Below are 7,568 nucleotides of genomic sequence, written 5' to 3'. Positions count from 1 at the left end.
AGATTTGGAGGGGTGAGTACTCAACTTAGACAGGAGGCAAAATCTAGAAGGCTGGACAGAGAGTGACCAGGGTCAGGGGCAGAAATAGAGGGCAAGGTGGGAGAGTCTGCAGGGGCAGGGTCTTGAGAGAAAGGGAGAAGCTTGCTCAGTGGTAGGCCAGCCAGCCAATAGGTCCTGGCCCAAAGTCCCAAGCCATTAAGCAGCAATGTTTAAAAACAAGAATCTGCCAATTGGAGAAATAATTATTTTGAATAGGTAGTAAATACGGGGTCGGGGGAGGGGAATCTCTAAAGTGAACTAAAGGATACAAAATAAAAAGTGGGCCTACTTCCTCCTTATTCTAAAACACCCAGCTCTTTTACTACTTTCATAGTCATGATTCTACAGTTTATGCATATGCAAGAATTAAATTTGTTTTAGTATTTATTTATTTGCTTAAACCTCTATACTTCTCAAATGGTACATGCTAGACACAACTTTCAGTTATACTAAGACTCTTTTCCTCCAAATTATCAAAATAACTTAAACTTTATTTTATGTAGCAATAAATCCAGAGGTAAGTGGCTCCAGGGATATGTTCAAACCATATGTGGCTCCTTTGAGTCCTCTGGATGAGCTGGCTATGCCTTGCTTGACTCTGGCCACAGCCTTCTGGATGTACAAAATGCTCCACATGTTTGCTCACTTCCTGAGAGCACAGAGCAAAGCTGCAGACACCACTATGGCCAGAGCTGTCAGATGACAGTGTGGCCTGCAGGGTGGGCTGTGGTCAGTTTCAAGGAGCTGGGACCAAATCATCCAGCATTCGATTGCTGGGTGGGTCTTTTCCAGTTGTTTCTCATCTTTGAATGAACTGAATTCTTCCTGGCAAGCTGTTCCAAGGAGGTATGGGTGATGGATATTTTATTATTATTCTTATTTGCTATGGTCTCAATCTGAGTTAGAGCTTCATTCTTTAAAAGTGACTCATTCATTTATCCATGCATCAGGTACTTATTGAGCTTTGCTTGGGACCTGGCATTGTTTCAGACCCTGGGCCGTGACCGGTACAGATGGGGTGCCTGCCCTGCTGGAGGCTGGTGTCTATGGGAGTCTGCTGGGACAGACATCAATAACAAGTATACTGCAGTAACATTTAAAGAGCACAGGGCACTTCGAGACTCCCTGCCTACCACTGTCTAGTAAGTCACAGATGCCCTCTCAGAAGTGATGACAACTAAATTAGAATGCCCTGAAAGTCAAAGACAGGAGTAGGCATGGATCAGGGCTCCGGCTGAAGGAGCAGGCTGTGTGCTGTCTTGATGATGGGAGGTGAGGGGCCACTGGCGCATATGAGGTCCTTAAAGGGACCAGTGTCAGTAACGTCACCAGAGGAGGGCAGACAGAATCCAAAAGAAAGCTGCAAGGCCTGGAGATTTATTGGGGAATATAGGTAGTTTGTGCCTTATGAAGAGCCAGAATAGTGGTTTCATTTATTGACTTTACCAAGTGAGAATGGCTCTCCATGAATTTGCTGTTCTTATATTTAATTTGGGCTTGAGCCTGATGGTCTTTAGCATATTATTCCTAATAATTGGCAAAGAGCATTCTGGGGTCCACTGCAGGTCCCTTACCCACCCACCCCCCTTAAGTAGACTAGTGAGGACCTCTTAGAGCCTGAGCAGCCTCAACTGTAGTGTAGGTTCAACCAGCATTCTCTTCATTCCTTATGATCCACCTCATTCTAAGTAGGATTTAAGCCAATTTACAAACCTGCAACCAGTTTAAGATAAGAAATCATGAGGAACAACTTGAGGCCAGTACTCCAGATACAAGACAGACAGTTTTGAGCACACTGGTAGAGCTGGGCTGCACATTTGGCTCTGAACCTCTTGACAGCAAATCTGAAGGGGAAAATAGATTTAGCCAGCTTGTGATACCATCCAACAAATATCCATTCAGGAAAGCCATCTCTGGTCAAGTGTTTTTGGATACCATATCTAGTGCCCATCAGGCAAGTGGAACTTTTGTGGATATGGAGGCTCATTGGATTATACAAAAGCAACCATCGTGAGTCCTTGGTCCACTGGTTTTCCCTTGCACCACCACTGCCAGCTCTGAGCTCGGCCTGCTGGTAACTAGTCTTCCCAATCCACCCGCTGGCCTGAGGGTCGGGACCATGGAGCTGCCCACCCTTCCACAGTGCAGAGAAGAGGCCGCAAAATGGACCTATCCTCTGAGACGAGAGATGCAGGAACTTTTACCTGGATTGTTTTTAAGCCCATATTCTTCAGCTATGAAAAGCAAGGTATGAACTTTAGGTTAGGTTCACCAAGAAACTTTATTAACCAACTTTGCTGGCTCCCTTACTGCAGAAGCATGGAATAACCCATGTAATATGCATAAGACAAATCATTGAAGCAAACTTTATTAAACCAAACTTTCAGCAATTATTTAGATATTTAGTCTTAGATATTGCAGATAATCCAGTTGAAAATATAATACTTTTTTTCCCCATGACTAAAGAATTTATTGATGGGACTTTACAAACTGGAGGAAAAGTTCTTGTCCATGGAAATGCCGGGATCTCCAGGAGTGCTGCCTTTGTTACTACATACATTATAAAAACATTTGGAATGAAGTACAGAGATGCAACTGCTTAGGTTCAAGAAAGAAGATTTTGTATTAATACTAAAGCTGGATTCATCCATCAACTTTAGGAATATGAAGCCAGCTACCTAGCAAAATTCACAACATAGATGATGTCACCACTACCGAAAGAAAAGTTATCTGTCCATTCTGGTACCACAGGCAGTTTGAAAAGAACACATGAAGAAGGTGATGATTTTGGAAACATGCAGGTGATGACTGCACAGAATGGCTGACTGAAGAACAATTTTATAGAAAATGTGAATTTCTATTTGGGAAGGAGAAAATACTAGAGACAATAATGATGTAAAATGGTAACAAAACAAGTAGTTTCTTTTCAACTATGTGTTGCTACCAGACAGGTTTCTCTGAAACTTGTTCAGCAACATTTTAAGATGTTAAACTTCTGCGATAGATGGCACTGATAGTTGTACTCCTTTTTGTCTTTTTACTTTTATTTTTCACTTTGCAGGTTTATTATAAACCAAGAATTTTGAACTTGCAAAGAGGTATTATTGCAATAATGCACTTTTCATATTTGAAATTTATTTGTATGATATAAAGATATTACTTTATTTTTGTTTTGTTTTGTTTTTTCCCATGGGCAGGCACCAGGAATTGAAACCGGGTCTCTGGCATAGTAGGCAAGAACTTTGCCACTGAGTAAAGTAAAGTTATTACTTTAAACAAAAATGCAAATTAGAGGGGATTTGTTTATAAAACTTGGGTAATTTATAACAAAAGAGTTTACTAAAAATTTCATTCTGTGTTATAGATATTACATTTAAAAATAATTTTACAGTTCAGTTTTATGGTGGAGCCTCTTACAGAAACATTAACAAAATGCAAGAATCTGCCACATTTCTCATTTTTAGTATACCTCAATATATTAATTGTCCTTTTATTTTCTAAGCTCTTCTTGATCCTTCATTAATTGTCTTTAAATCATGTCCTAGTCAATTTTCCCTACTTTAAAGTGATCCAGTTATTCTTCCTTTCCTGTTACCTTCCTAATTTGTTTATTCCATTTAAAAAGTTTAATGAACAAAGGAAGATATTTTACTTTATAGTATCAGATTCTCCCCAAAAAAGGATAGTTAGATGTTTCAAATGACTTCCCTTTTAGCATAACTTATATCTGTTCTTTTGAGAACCTGTTTTTTTTGCTTCAGTTTTATCTGAATTGGTTCTAACTAGACTATAATATACCAATGTAGCACTATTGTTTTTCTTCTAAGTGAAACCCAAAAAAGAAAACTGCTTTGTATTATTGAAAAAATAAAAAGATAAATCCTATGACCTCCAAAAAAACAAACAAAAAAAGGAACCCTGATATCCCTGAACTCGGTACCTTTAGAATCTGAATTTTCAAGGCGATTAGTTTTTGTTTTGTTTTGTTTTTTTGATATGCTGTATGGCAGGGATCACACTTCATTCTTTTTCCATGTGCATATCCCCTTATTGCAGAACCATTTGTTGATTTTTTTTTGTCTGTTTGGTTGGTTTTCTTTTTTTTTTTTTTAACTTTTTAAATTGTATAATATAACATATATACAAAGAAAAGAAAGAAAAAAGCAATAGTTTTCAAAGCACTCTTCAAGAAGTAGTAACAGAACAGATTCCAGAGTTTGTCATGGGCTACCATACCATCTCTCAGATTTTTCCTTCTAGCTGCTCCAGATATAGGAGGCTAGAAGGAATAAATATTTTTTTGATCATCACAATTGACTTTTTTTCTTTTTTGTGAAAAATAACATATATACAAAAAAGCGGTAAATTTCAAAGCACAGCACAACACTTAGCTGGAGAAAAGGTTTCAGAGTTTGGTACAGGTTACAATTCCATAGTTTTAGATTTTTACTTCTAGCTGCGCTAAGATACTGGAGACTAAAAGAAATAGCAATTTAATGATTCAGCAATCATATTCATTTGTTAAACCTACCTTCTCTGTATAACTCCACCATCACTTTTTATCTTTCTGTCTCACTCTTTAGGGGTATTTGGGCTATGGCCTTTGTAACTTTTTCATGTTGGAAGGGTCTGTTGGTAATCTGGGTGGGGAGATGGAACTAGCTGATGTTCTGGAGAGGCTGGCCTGTCCACATTTTAGCACTTATCCAGTCCAGTGACCCATCTGGAGGTTGTAGGTTTCTGGAAAGTTACTCTAGTGCATGAACCTTTGTAGAATCTTCTATATTGCCCTAGATGTTCTTTAGGATTGGCTGGAATGGTTTTGGTTGGGGGTTGGCAAGTTATGATAGGTAGCTTGTGTTAGAATGACCTCCAGAATAGCCTCTCAACTCTATTTGAACTTACTCAGCCATTGATACTTTATAAATAAAGTGTATAATAATAAATATTACACTTTATAATAAAGTGTAACTTTATTAGTTACACTTCTTTTCCCCATTTTGGTCAGGATGGAATTGTTGATTCCATGGTACCAGGGCCAGACTCATCTCTGGGAGTCATCTCTCATGTTGCCAGGGACACTTTCACCCCCGGATTTCATGTCCCATGTAGAGGGGAGGGCAATGATTTCACTTAGAGTTGTGCTTAGAGAGAATGAGGCCATATCTGAGCAACAAAGGAAGTCCTCTAGGTGGAATTATTAGGCATGCCTATAGGTAGACTAAGCTTGTCTGCCACCTACATAAACTTCACAAGAGTAAACCTCAAGATCAAGGTCATGGCCTATTGATTTGGGTGTCCCTAATGTTTGACACAGTATCAGGGGATTCCCTGATGGTAACGTTTAATCGTTCCATAGTCTTCCTCCCAACCTACAAGGGATTTTGCCAAAACTTTTTGATTACCTGCTTAATATATTCTAGGATGTATCCAGGCATTACATTAAGCTATGCAGGATTAAAGGCCCTCATTCTTATTCTGCGCTCCCTGTGTTTCAATTGTTCAGATGAGCTATCCAGACAGGTTGAGTTAGATGATGTGTTACAGAAAATTTAGGTTCCAGACAAAATAAGCCTTTCTTCCTTTGGTCTCAAAGAGTAGGTGTGGTTCTAAAATATAGACAATTGCCTTCCTTATCCCTGAATTTTGAATTACTTTAATCCTGACCTGATCAGCTTCATTCTTATCTCTAAATACCAGGTTATAGATCTATAAAACATCATCTCAAAATCCAGAAATTATAATTACCACTCCAGACTCAATGTATCTGCTATAAGAGCTTACAATATATACTCTCTGTTTTCTATAAACATTTTCTAAAGGAAACCATAAGCCATTTCTGGCTTATTTTGCTTCACCAAATATCCCACAGGTTCATTCACATCGTGGCATGCCTCATGACTTCGTTCTTTTTTGAGCAGCACAGTTTATTCGATCGTATGCATATACACCATTGTTTGCCAATCTACTTCTCAGTCAGTGCATCCTTCAGCCACTTGCATTCATTAGGCATCATGAATAAAGCCCAAAGTCCACAATCCATCAACACTCTCAATTTTAGACAATTTCATTGTTACCAAGAGAAAGGTAACTAATAAACCCACCCTCACTAGGAAATCTGTACCTCCCCTTAACTCTTGTCCCCGGCCCCATTATTTACCCCTGCTGTTGCTGTGGTACTGCTGGTGTTTGCACATTAATTTTATATCTTGCCACCTTGCTGAATTTGTTTATTAGCTCAAGTAACTTTATTGTAGATTTCTCAGGATTTCCCTAGTATCATGTCATCTGCAAATAATAAAAGTTTTACTTCTTCCTTTCCAATTTGGATGCCTTTTATCTTGTCCTGCCTGATTGCTCTAGTTAGAACTTCTAGCACAATGTTGAATAATAGTGGTAACAGAGGGCATTGTTGTCTCATTTCTGATCTCAGCGGGCAAGCTTTCAATCTCTCTCCATTGAGTACGATGCTGGCTATCAGTTTTTCATATATGCCCTTTATCATATTGAAGAAGTTAACTTTGATTCATAGCTTTTGAAGTGTTTTTTTTTTTAACAAGAAAAGGAGGTTGAAGTTTGTCAAATGCTTTTTCAGCATCAATTGAGATCATCATGTGATTTTTCCCTTTCAATTTGTTAATGTGCTGTTTATATCAATTGATTTTCTTGTGTTGAACCATCCTTGCATTCCTGATATAAACCCCATTTGGTCGTGGTGTATAATTCTTTTAATGTGTTGTTGGATTTGATTTGCTAGTATTTTGTTGAGAATTTTAGCATCTTATGTTCATTAGGGAGACTAGCCTGTAGTTTTCCTTTCCTATAGCATCTTTACCCGGTTTTTGGTATTAAGACATTACTAGCTTCATAAAATGAGTTGGGGAGTGTTCCTTTTTCCTCAATTTTTGGGAAAAATTTGAGCAGGATTGGTGTTAGTTCTTTTTGAACTGTTTGATAAAATTCCCCTGTGAAGCCATCTGGCCTTAGGCTTTTCCTTGTAGGACGATTTTTGAGGACTGATTGAATCTCTTTACTTGTGATTGGTTTGTTCAGATCTTCTATTTCTTCCTGAGTCAGTGTAGCTTGTTTGTATGTTTCCAGGAATTTTTCCATTTCATCTAAGTTGTCTAGTTTGTTGGCATATAGTTGTTTATAGTATCCTCTTTGATTTCTTCTATTTCTTCAGATTCTGTGGCAATGCACCTCTTCTCATTTCTGATTTTGTTTATTTGCATCCTCTCTCCTTTTTTCTTTGTCAGTATTGCCAATGGCCTGTCAATTTTATTGATTTTCTCAAAGAGACAACTTTTGGTTTTATTGATTCTTTCTATTATTCTTTTGTTCTCCCATTCGTTTAACACTGCTTTAATCTTTGTTATTTCTCTTCTTCTATCTGCTCTGGGGTTAGTTTGCTGTTCTTTCTCAAGTTCCTCCAGGTGAGCAGTTAAGTCCTTGATTTTTGCTCTTTCTTGTTTTTTAATTTAGACATTTAGGAAAATAAATTTCCCTCTTAGCTCAGCCTTTGCCAT

General features: G+C 38.1%; 1 pseudogene; it reads left to right on the top strand.

Moving 5' to 3' along the window:
- The first annotated feature begins 2,158 nt into the window (after nt 1-2,158).
- On the top strand, nt 2,159-2,864 carry LOC143688167 (serine/threonine/tyrosine-interacting protein-like; annotated as a pseudogene).
- Nucleotides 2,865-7,568: the final 4,704 nt, after the last annotated feature.

This window comes from Tamandua tetradactyla, chromosome 1 (assembly GCF_023851605.1).
Source record: "Tamandua tetradactyla isolate mTamTet1 chromosome 1, mTamTet1.pri, whole genome shotgun sequence".
Lineage (NCBI taxonomy): Eukaryota > Metazoa > Chordata > Mammalia > Pilosa > Myrmecophagidae > Tamandua > Tamandua tetradactyla.
Note: the sequence above shows the minus strand (reverse complement) of the source record. Positions and strands in the feature narration are given on the sequence as shown.